Genomic DNA, 11,418 nt, shown 5'->3' with positions numbered 1-11,418 from the left:
TCAGACCCAGAAAGATAAATGTGGTATGTGTTCATTTCTATGTAGATATTATCCATTAAATAAATGATAGCCAACCTACAATCTGTATACCCAGAGAGGTTAGGTATAGAGCAAGGGATTATGGACAACACGTGGATCTCTATGGGAGCAAAAATAGAATAGATTTTATGGGTGGACTTGGCAGAGTGGGGATGGGAACAGAAGGATCAAGTGGGGAGGGATAAAAGAGACAGGGTAGAGGGAGGGAATGCAGGGAGAATCAACTAGAATTGAAGGGCATTCAAGGAGTGGAAGAGAAACCTGGTTCAGTGAAAATTTCTTAAAATATTTAAAGATGATCCTAATGGCTCACCTGACCATCTCTTGTCACCAAAGGAACTTTGGTACCTGAACTGGGTTACATCCAATTTAACTTGTTGGCCAAAGGGCCCCATGGAAATTCCAAAACAACCCAGGCTATTGCCGTGGCAATAGGCTGCTCTTCATCGACAGCAAGGCTCTGTTGCTGAAGACAACACCCACACAACTCGTTGAATGTGGAGAGGGCTAGCTGGTGCCTACATAGAACCCCCACATTCCAGTGTCTTTGGTATGGAAGGCACTCAGCAGGCTACCAAAAGAAAAAGAAAATGAAACACCAGTGCAGCCACAAAGCCTTTAATCTACAATCTGTTCTGCCTGTAAAATATGAAGGCCTGTGGGAGTAATCAACCAAGATTTGGTTTGCCTAAGGCCCATTACATGAAATGGAACCCTGACCAAGAACAACAACAACAAAGGTAACAATAAAATGACTCCTAGTGATATTCTACTATACTCATCCATCAGTGTCTTAGTCAGCCATCATCACAGAGGCTTCCTCCAGCAGCAGATGAGAACAAATACAGAGACACACAGCCAGACATTATGCAGAGAGAAACTTGGTACTTGGATTTGAGTGGGTTGTCTCCATCAAATCCCTCCCCTCAGAGTTCAGGGAACCCTGCAGAAGAGGAGGTGGGAGTGTGGGGGCCAGAGAGGAAGGTGGACATCGGGAAAACTAGTCTCTCTAAATCAACTGAGCAAAGTTCATATGAATTCACAGAGACTGAAGCAGCAAGCAGAGGGCTTACATGGTCTGCACCAGGGCCTCTGCAGATAAATTAACAACTTTCAGTTTAGCACTGTTATGGGACTCCTGAGTGTGAAAGGATCTCTGATTCTTGTGCCTTTTCTTGGTCTCTTTTCCATCTGTTGATTTGCCTTGCCCAACTTCAATGTGATGGTTTTTGTTTTATTATTATATTCTATTTTGTTCTGTTTTGTTGTTATCTCTTAGAAACCTGTTTGGGTTTCTTTTTTTGTTTTGTTTTTTGTTTGTTTTTTTTTTGCTTTTTTTGTTTTTTTTTTTGTTTGTTTGTTTTGTTTTGTTTTGTTATTTTAGTGGAGGACAGAAAGGGAGTGGATCCAGATGGGAGAGGAAAAAAGGAACTGGGAGGGAGGGAGGAGAAACTGTACTCAGGATATACTGTATGAGCACAGAATTTATTTTTAATAAAGAAGGGGAAATGAGCAGCTGAACACTCCCAAGCTGCCAGGGTAGAAAACAAGAAAGAAGTAGAGACACAGGAGAGAAAGCAGAAGGCGATAAAAGGCTTCAGGCCATGAGGCCATGCTTACCGGAAGAATACAGTCAGTCCTCAGTACCAAGGGTTCTGGAGCCCAAACTGAGAGCTCTAACACTGGCTGCTGCAGAGAGACAATGGTCTAATACCAGAAGACTAAACTGAACTGGAACACAAGAGGGTGCTGCTAGCTCTGTTTTTTCCGCCTGCCTGCCTGCCTGCCTCCAGCTGCAGTCAAACACAGGTAGGCAAAGGCTGCTAGAGACCAGCCTTCATGCATCTTCTTTCTGTGAATCCATGACTCCATGCAGGAAGAGCAAAGGAACTCCAGCCTGTTGATTGCCATGCATTCAGTCACTGTGCAAGTCCACTGGTCACTGTCCGCTGCTCCCATTATTTGAACAATCCAGTTTACAATTTTGACTGTGCAGTCGTATTCCTAGGAGATAAACAATGTGTATTGTGTTAGCCTTAGCATAATGCCTTCTGTCTTAAGCAGCAACTTCAAGCAGCTTTAGATGACTTCCTAAGCACAAGCTGGAATGACACAGACATTACCATATCGGCTCACATACAAACAAAAGCGCCATGGAGCGTGTGGCCCCCTAGGAACATAAAACACTGATGAAGAATGTCGAGTACATCAGAGCCACAGAGCCTGTTCACCTTCCGTCTGCACTGGCAGGTTTGGGGATGGGTTATGTGGTTGGTGGGACATGATTAGAAAGAGGGGCTGAGGTGGGTGGGTGTGCCTCTGAGAAGGGAAAAATGAGGAGCGACATCCAAGGAAGAGAAAAGCTTGCAAAAAAAATGTTCAAATTCATGATGAAGTGAAGTAGTGGACTTGCCGAAGATGGGGTTAACTGGTGGTGTGTCCTTTCCTAGGAGCCGTTTACACCCAGCAATGTGCAAGGGGCCGTGACCTCGCCGTCTGTGGAGGAATCCATATAGGGCAAAGTTGAAACTCAGGGGCATGCTGCTGGTTAGATTTACATCTGTTGTAGGACAGGATCTATATGTACATTTGATAACCTCGGGTGATTTCACACTCTGAGGCTTTCTTCTAGCTGTCACTCTGCATATATTTGCCCACATTAGCCAGAAAGTTACATGGTATTGATGTGAGACCATGGCCTATCAGAATCATGTGTGTGTGAAGGAGAGGAAGGGTAGTTTCTGATGTTTGGCCTTCTCAGCATCAGTTTACTATTATCCACTCCTTAATATGGTAACGTGGCCTTCTGCAGCAAAACCCACCCTTATTTTCCACAGCACGGTGCCAGAAATGCTCTATAAATCCGTTTTTATCCATTTATACAGTTACTAGACAACTGGAAATAATTTTAAGATTCTCTGCTAAGCTTCACTCTCTCCCTCCTTGCCTCTCTCTCAGATAAACTTGTCAGGAGGAGCTATAACAGGCTTTGCAACCTTCTACACATGTACATAAGATTCACACACACACACACACACAGAGTTACTGCGTGAGTTACTGGGGCCAGCATTGGGCGGGGGGGCCCAATGGTTTTCTTTTCCCATGGGAAGCAGCTAGAATAGCACTGAGGAGAACAGGGCAAGGGGAGAAATGATGTAGGTTCGAGGTTCACCAGCATTCTTCATTGAATACAATGATTGAAACTTTCTTGATCCATTGATGAACAGAACCTAACCTATCTGATCAGAAGTTAGCAAAAGCTGTTAAAAAGAGTTAAATAACAGCTACTATTGGGGTTCTATAAATGGTTCGGCAGGGTCTGCTACTCTTGAAGAGGACCTGAGCTTGAGTCAAAGAATCCACGTGCTAGCTCACAACCATCCGCAATTCGGGTTTCGGAGGATCTGATGCTTTCTTCTGAGTACCGAGGGTATGGTATATATATGGTGCGCACACATAGACGCATATAAACATTTTAAAATGAGAGTTGATGTCCCTGAAGATTTCCCGGGAGGTAGTCCATTTTGCTGTTTTAAATATGTATTATTTCTTTTTTAATTACATTTTTATTTTTTAATATTAGTTACAGTTTATTAACTTTGTATCCCAGCTGTATCCCGCTCTCTCATTCCCTCCCAATTGCACCCTCCCTCCCTCATCTCCTTCCTGCCCCTTTCCAAGTCCACTGATAGGGGAGGTCCTCCTCCTCTTCCATCTGACCCTAGCTTATCAGGTATCTTCAGGACTAGCTGCAATGTCCTCCTCTGTGGCCTAGCAAGGCTTCGTCTCTTGGGGGGGGTGGGGGGGTGTCAAAGAGCCATCCATTGAGTTCATGTCAGAAATAGTCCCTGTTCCCCTTACTAGGGTATCCACCTGGATACTGAGCTACCATGGGCTACATCCGAGCAGGGGTTCTAGGTTATATCCATACATGGTCCTTGGTTAGAGATACAGTCTCATATCTATACCCAGATATATTTGGTCCTTGTGGAGCTCCTGTCCTCTCCAGGTCATACTAACTCCCCTTTCTTTCATATGATTCCCTGTACTCTGCCAACGGTTTTGTTATGGGTCTCAGTATTTGCTTTGATACACTGCTAGAAAGAGTCTTTTAGAGGCCCTCTGTGGTAGGCTCCTGTCCTGTCACTTGTTTTCTCCTACTTCCAATGTCCACCCATTTGTCTTTCTAAGTGAGGATTGATCATCTTATCCAGGGTCCTCTTTCTTGTTTATCTTCTTTAGGTGTATAGATTTCATTATGTTTATCCTATCTTATAGGTCTATATACGTGAGAATATACCATGTGTGTATTTCTTCTTCTGGGATACCTCACTCAGAATGATCTTTTCTAGATTCCACCATTTGCCTACAAATTTCACGATTTTCCTGTTTTTAATTGCTGAGTAGTATTCCATTGTGTAAAAGTACCACAATTTCTGTATCCATTCCTCCATTGATATGCATCTGGATTGTTTTTAGGTTCTGGCTATTATGAATAAAGCTGCTACAAACACAGTTGAGCAGATGTCCTTGTTGTGTACTTGAGCATCTTTTGGATATATGCCTAGGAGTGGTATAGCTGGATCATGAGGAAGCACTATTCCTAATTGTCTGAGAAAGTGCCAGATTGATTTCTAAAGTGGTTGTACCAGTTTACATTCTCCAGCAGTGGAGAAGGGTTCCCCTTTCTCCACAACCTCTCCAACATGTGTTGTCACTTGAGTGTTTGATCTTAGTCATTTTGATGGGTGTAAGGTGAAATCTCAGGGTCGTTTTGATTTGCATTTCCCTGATGGCTAAGGATGTTGGGCATCTCTTTAAGTGTTTCTCTGCCATTCTATATTCCTCTACAGAGAATTCTCTGTTTAGCTCTGCACCCATTTTTTAATTGGATTGCTTTATTTATTTCTTTTTAACTTCTTTAGTTCTTTATATATTCTGGATATCAACCCTCTTTCAGTATACGGTTGGTGAAGATCCTTTCCCAGTCTGTAGGCTATCGTTTTGTTCTGACGACACTGTCTTTTGCTTTACAGAAGCTTTTCCATTTCATGAGGTCCCATTTATTGATTGTTACTCTTAGGGCCTGTGCTGTTGGTGTTCTGTTCAGGAAGTTGTCTCCTGTGCCAATGAGTTCTAGGCTCTTCCCCACTTTTTCTTCTAACCAATTTAGAGTATCTGGTTTTATGTTGAGGTCTTTGATCCACTTGGACTTTAGTTTTGTGCAGGGTGATAAATACGGATCTATTTTCATGTTTCTGCATGTAGACATCCAGTTGGCCAGCACCATTTGTTGAAGATAGTGTCTTTTTTCCATTGAATGGTTTTGGCTTTTTTGTCAAAAATCAGGTATTCATAGGTGTGTGGGTTTATTTCTAGATCTTCTACTCGGTTCCATTGATCCACCTTTCTGTTTCTATGTCAAACCATGCAGTTTTTATTACTATTGCTCTGTTGTACAGCTTGAGATCAGGGATGGAGATACCTCCAGATGATCTGTTGTTGTAAATATGTATTATTTCGTTTATTGTTTCCAACTTTAATGACCAGAAACTTTGGCCATGCTTATTTCGCAGATGAGGAAACTGAAACTGAGGTATGGAATATTAAAGTCAACTTGCCCAGTGTCAGATAAAGGATAAGAAACGCTGAAGAGTAATATTTCAACCTGACAAGATCTACAATCACTCAGGACACATGCAAACCTATAAGGAAATAACTAGGTTAGGTTAGGTGATGGAGGAAAGCACATCTTAACAGGGATCAGGACCTTATTTGGATTGGGATTATGAACCCTTGTATATTTTCTAGTCACTTCAGAACTGTTTTTCAGAGCTACCCTGTTACACTTCTACCCCACAAGTTTTTGGTAGGTGAAAGAAGGTAGCTGTGTTCTAACTTTACAGATGTAGAGGCAATGAGTCATAGAGGTGAGGTGGCAGGTTGTGGGAGGCAATATGTTTATATATTTTAACTTTCCTGTGTCCAGGATACACATTCTCTCTCTCTCTCTCTCTCTCTCTCTCTCTCTCTCTCTCTCTCTCTCTTTCTCTGTGTGTGTGTGTATGTGTGTATTTGTGTGTGTATGTGTGTGTGTGTCCTTCCCTCCCTCCTCTTTTTCACTCCCCAACACAGGATGATACAGATTCAGGCCCTTCAGCTTTGGACTGTCCAGTCTCCACAACACTAAGAAATAAGTCTTTATTCTTTACAAACTACTCCTTCTCTAGTACTCTGCATATGTTCTGAAAATGTAGTGACTACTAAATTGCTATTTCACAAGCTCAGTTACCGCCATGGTTTCAAATAAGCAGCATGTTTCTTGGCTATGACGCGTTGTAAACCCCATCCCCAAGTGCTCAAGCATTCTATTCTTTCTTTAAAACATATTTTTTCCAGAATTCTGAAATTTCTGAATTTACCCCCACATTCGTTCCTCTATGGGTCTCACAGAAGAACTCCTGAGGCCCTGGAAACCTGCCCCTTCATGCTCCCAACTTTCTTCTTCAAGTAGAAGGTAGTGCTGGGTCATCCGCACCTGGCCAGTTTTCACTGTTGAGGACCCATGCATCCAGCCCAAGTACACTGTGCATCAATAGTTATGGGAACACGGAAACAGGCAAAGCAAACAATGCTCCTTCCTTGATGCTTTTTTTATGATTTATAATGGTAGATTCAGTGGCAAAAACAATCCAGCAAAGGAGAGGAATAAAGAGTTTTTAAAAATCCGGGAATGAGGCTAATGAGGGAAGAAGAGTGGATTGCGTGAGGGCAAAAAGAAGAAAGAGGGAGGGAAGACTGGGAGGAAAGGAAGGAGGGAAAACTGCAGTCAAGATATAAAGTAAATTAATTAATTAATTTAAAAATGACCAGGAATGATGCTCTGTAGAGGGGCAAAGGGGAAGCCTTAATGGATGTTGAAGAAGAGATGGCCATGTCAGTATCTGAGGAACAAATGGGAAGACTTTCTTGTATTGTAGAAGAGTGAGGTGAGGGTGTATTTAAGAATTATTGAACATGACAAATGAGCCTCAGGGAGAGGACATTAAAATGGGAACCCAAACCATCAGGGAGGGTCTTGGAGACTCTAGAAAGGACCTACATTTTATTCTAAGAGATGTGAGGGACAACAACAAGAGGAATAATAGCCTGTTGTTGGGTTTAGAGGGCCCCAACAGAGACAAGGAGACCAGTTATGTAGTGTTGAAGATAATGAGATATGATTGCAGTCCCGTTTTTGTTTTTGTTTCAAATCAGAATGTATAGGTCAACTTTGTATTGCTATACTGAAATGCCTGAAGTAATTAACAATATGACAAAAGACTGATTTAGTTCATGGTTTTGGAGGCCCCAGTCCAAGATTAGATGATCCCATTGTTTTGGGCCTCTCAAAAGGTCACTAGATGGCAAGAGTAGAGAAAGTATGGTGGAGCAAACTATTCAGTCATAAGCCAGGAAGAAGAGTGAGGTGAGAATACTGGGAGTCCACGGTCCTCTTTGAAGTGTTTGGATCCCCTAAAACTTAAGGTCCACCCATAAAGCCTTACCTAAGCATTCACAGCACCCCCTGAGGACAAAACCTTTAAGACAAAGACCTTGGGGAACACTACTCATATTCAAACAAAAGCATAGAGCCCTTGGAATTTGCTACTGGCCGAATATAGGACAAGACAGAGTAAAATTAAGGAAAATTACAAGTGTGTGGCCTGAAAAGCTGAGTGGCTGTAGCTGCAGTTTACTGGGATGGAGAAGATACCTCAGGTGAAACAGGAGGCTCAGAATGAGAAAGCAAGAGTCGATTTGGTACGTGGGAGGCTCCAGGCGCACTATGCCTCCCCATGCGGGTGCTGAGAGGTGGCGGTGTGCACAGGATTTGAGTTCTGGAAAGACAGATGAAAACTGAATGTGTTGGATCAAAAGACCAGACAAGATGGCCAAGGAACTGAGATGAAGAAATCACCAAGTTTAAGACTTAACCTAGAAATATTTGACTCTTTATAAATCAGGGAGAGTCACAACAAAGAACAAAGAGAACAAGACAGACGGGCATCTCATGGACACGAAAAAGTGCTGGCCAGTGCTGCTGGTTTGAGTTTAGCTCTCGAGGGCAGGTTACCCTTCATCTTAGTCTTTCTTTTTCAATTTCTCTCTAAGCAGTCCTTGAGGGGACACCTCAGGACTTTTCAATGATCTCATTGGACTTAATCTAACTCTTTTGACTCATTTGACTCTTTCCCTTTCATAATCCTCTTCATATTGCACAGAATATCATGGTCTGGTCCTTTACAGGAACAAGGAAAGCAGTGACATGAGTTCCTCAAGCCCCTTCTGGGGTCACTTTATATGAATAGTTTTTTCTCACATCTTCATTCTGCTTGTCGAAAGTTTTGAAAATCAAAATTGCAATGTTTCATAATAACTATTATTTCTACCACTACCCACATACATGATGTAGTGTTATATGAAAGCAAGCAATAATCAATAATGCCTAGGAGAGGAGAGGATAGGATTTGATGCCACTGCGTGTGGGTTCTTGTCCTGGCTTTGCTGATGACATGTTTGCTAATAAGATGTATTTAGAAAACTACATCTCTGGCTCTTAATTGAATTAGGTCAAGATTAGCAAATAAGTGTCAGCCTGTGAGCCAAGTTGGAAAGACATCTAGGTAGGTTTTTGGAAGATGGTAGATGACACATAGGCATGACCAGAGGAATCTCCAGGGAATAAGCTGAGTAAAGTTGTATTTGGAAGATGGTAGATGACGCATAGGCATGACCAGAGGAATCTCCAGGGAATAAGCTGAGTAAAGATGGTTAAAGCCATCAGAAGAAGTGAAAAATAGTACTTTTTTTTAATTCTATTTTGATAGCAAAGCAAAACAGAAAATTATAAAAGTAGAACTATGGAAGGCTCAGTCTCTTCCAAATAGATTGGTGGATTTGTGGAGCTCCAGCCTTCAACTGAGGGAGAATGTACCAACCCACACTCAAAGAGATCTCGGAAAACCTGCACTATACTCTCAGTAACGGACGTTTTTGTTGTTTTTCATTATTCTTTTTTAAAAAAGAAATTATTCGTTGACAGTTTCCTCACAAACACGGTGAGTTTTAGTCATTTTCACACCTATTACTCTCTCATCCACCCTCTTATCGTTGGCGCTCTTCTCTCGAAGAAGTCACACGTTCACATTTCTTTGTCAGTGTGATCCACAGAATGTAACTGACCTGCTTGAGCACAGGTGGGTGGTAATGAGGCCGTCTGTTGGTGGTAATACCACTGAAGAAAATGATACCTCTTCCCTCAGCAGCCATTAACTGACAATAGTCCCTTGGGGAGGGTGGAATGCCATAAGCAACACTCCTATCCATGATGAAATGTTGGAGGCCCAAGCTTGGCAGAGCCTGTGCAGGTAACCACAGCTGCTGTGACCTCGTGAGTGCAAGGGCTGTGTCGTGATCAGAAGCTGTCATTTCACATTGGCTTCCGGCTCTGACATTCTTTCCACAGTGTTCTCTGAGACGTGGAGAGGGTGACATCAAAGTCTTGTTTAAAGCTGAGAACTCTGCCATCATTTATTCTTGGAACTCTGACCAGCTTTGAGTCTCTGCACCAACCATTGCCCATGGCTACAAGAAATACCTCTGACCAAGGCTGAAAGTAGTGCTAATCTTTGGGTATAAACATGAGTGTTTAGAAGAAAGCTTAGCCTTAAGCTTGTCCATTTAGCAGAACAATGGTAACAGGTTGCCCTTGAGGGCCGCCTATGACTTACCCAGCTAATGGTTCTTGACTAAGTTTGCAGTATCAAGCGTGGGTTCCTTCCTGTGAAACAGGCCTCAAATCCAACCAGAAAGTAACTGGCTGTCCCCATCATGATCACGCCACTGTTGTACCATCTTTTCAGGTAGGTCAGAATTACAACTTGCAGAGTTAAAGTTAGGTAAGGCTATTGGTGGCTTCCCCCAACCCCAGTAGCCTCCAGAACCTTCCAGAATTGTGAAAGCTAGCCAGCAGGGAAGAGGCTTCCAGCTCAGTTCCAGGTGGATTTCTCTGTGTTCTCTGTGTATGTGGTTGATGTCTTTAGCAATAAGGTTTTACCGTCAAGTTCTAGTGGACAACCAAGAGCAATATTGATATCTTGTACTGTTTTGGGAGCCTCCCTCTGTGACAAACAGCTGGTAAGTAGGTGTTCTATACCTGGCATTGGGATTTTTATTTAATGACCCATGCCTGTTGTCCATTCATAAAAGGTAGCTCTGTTCAAATTCTAATTATTAAATTTTAAATAAACTTATGTAGTAGTAAGTTTTCAATCTTTACTTTTGGTTTTCCTCCATCTGCCATTCCTTTCCACCACCACCATCCCAACTTAGACCATTTAAACCCCAACCTTCCAGCTTTTACTTTCAAATCACAATTGTTATAGAGATATTAAAAGGGAAAACAGAAGGGTTTCCCCTCTACTTTAAAAAGACTACAACTGAGTCAGCAGCCTTAGAGCCCATGACTGGCCATGAGTTCCTCTTCAGGAAACAGAAGCAAGCATCACCTGACTGTATGCAGAAACCTAGTCAACAAATACCTTAGACTGTGGAGGCAAGACCTTAAAACAGAACCCTGGGCTGTATTCGTGAGGTAGAAATGAGGAATAAAGATTCAGGTTCCAAGTGATCCAGCAAACGTTGGAAAGGATCATCCAGTGTACTTCCCACAGATGAGGCCAGCACCTGTGACCCGGCCTCACAGGTGTAACGGGCATTTGTGAACCCCAGGAAGGTACCAAGAGAGTTGAGACTGGGAACGCAGGACCTCATTCACACTCACACATAAACCCAAGCCACACTCCTCTTCACAAGTGTTTCTCCTTCACCGAATTCCCAGTATCTGTACAGGAAACCAGCTCTGTCCTTCCGTGTTCTCTCTTTTGCTCTCATGGTCAGTTTTACTCTCCTCCCTTTGCCTTTTCTCTTTAATTTTTCATTTTCATTTAAATGGGCTTTCCCAAAAACCATAGGTTAGCCAGTTTGCAGAGTCTCTGTGGCGCAGACTTCTGAGACCTTGGACTCTTTTTGGTTATTACGTTGCATTTCTTTACCTTGTTTTTTTTATACTGTCTTTAACCAAAACAGCCTCATTCCCCACTCTTGCTCCTGTCCATATTGCTCCCTCATTTTTAAATTCCTCCTCGAGGCATGCGAGTAACCAGGGCATACCTAAATTCACTAGCATTCCAGCATTGGGCAAAAAAGTAAGTATCATCACCACAATTACTTGGCTCTATCTGGCTAATAATGAATAAAAATGGGGGATATAAACAAACAGGTGTGGGCTTATAGGAAATATTATGAGAAGCCTTAACCCCCTCGTTGGAACATCCT

This window comes from Meriones unguiculatus, chromosome 11 (genome assembly GCF_030254825.1).
Source record: "Meriones unguiculatus strain TT.TT164.6M chromosome 11, Bangor_MerUng_6.1, whole genome shotgun sequence".
NCBI classification, from domain to species: domain Eukaryota; kingdom Metazoa; phylum Chordata; class Mammalia; order Rodentia; family Muridae; genus Meriones; species Meriones unguiculatus.
This window is presented reverse-complemented; position numbering follows the sequence as displayed.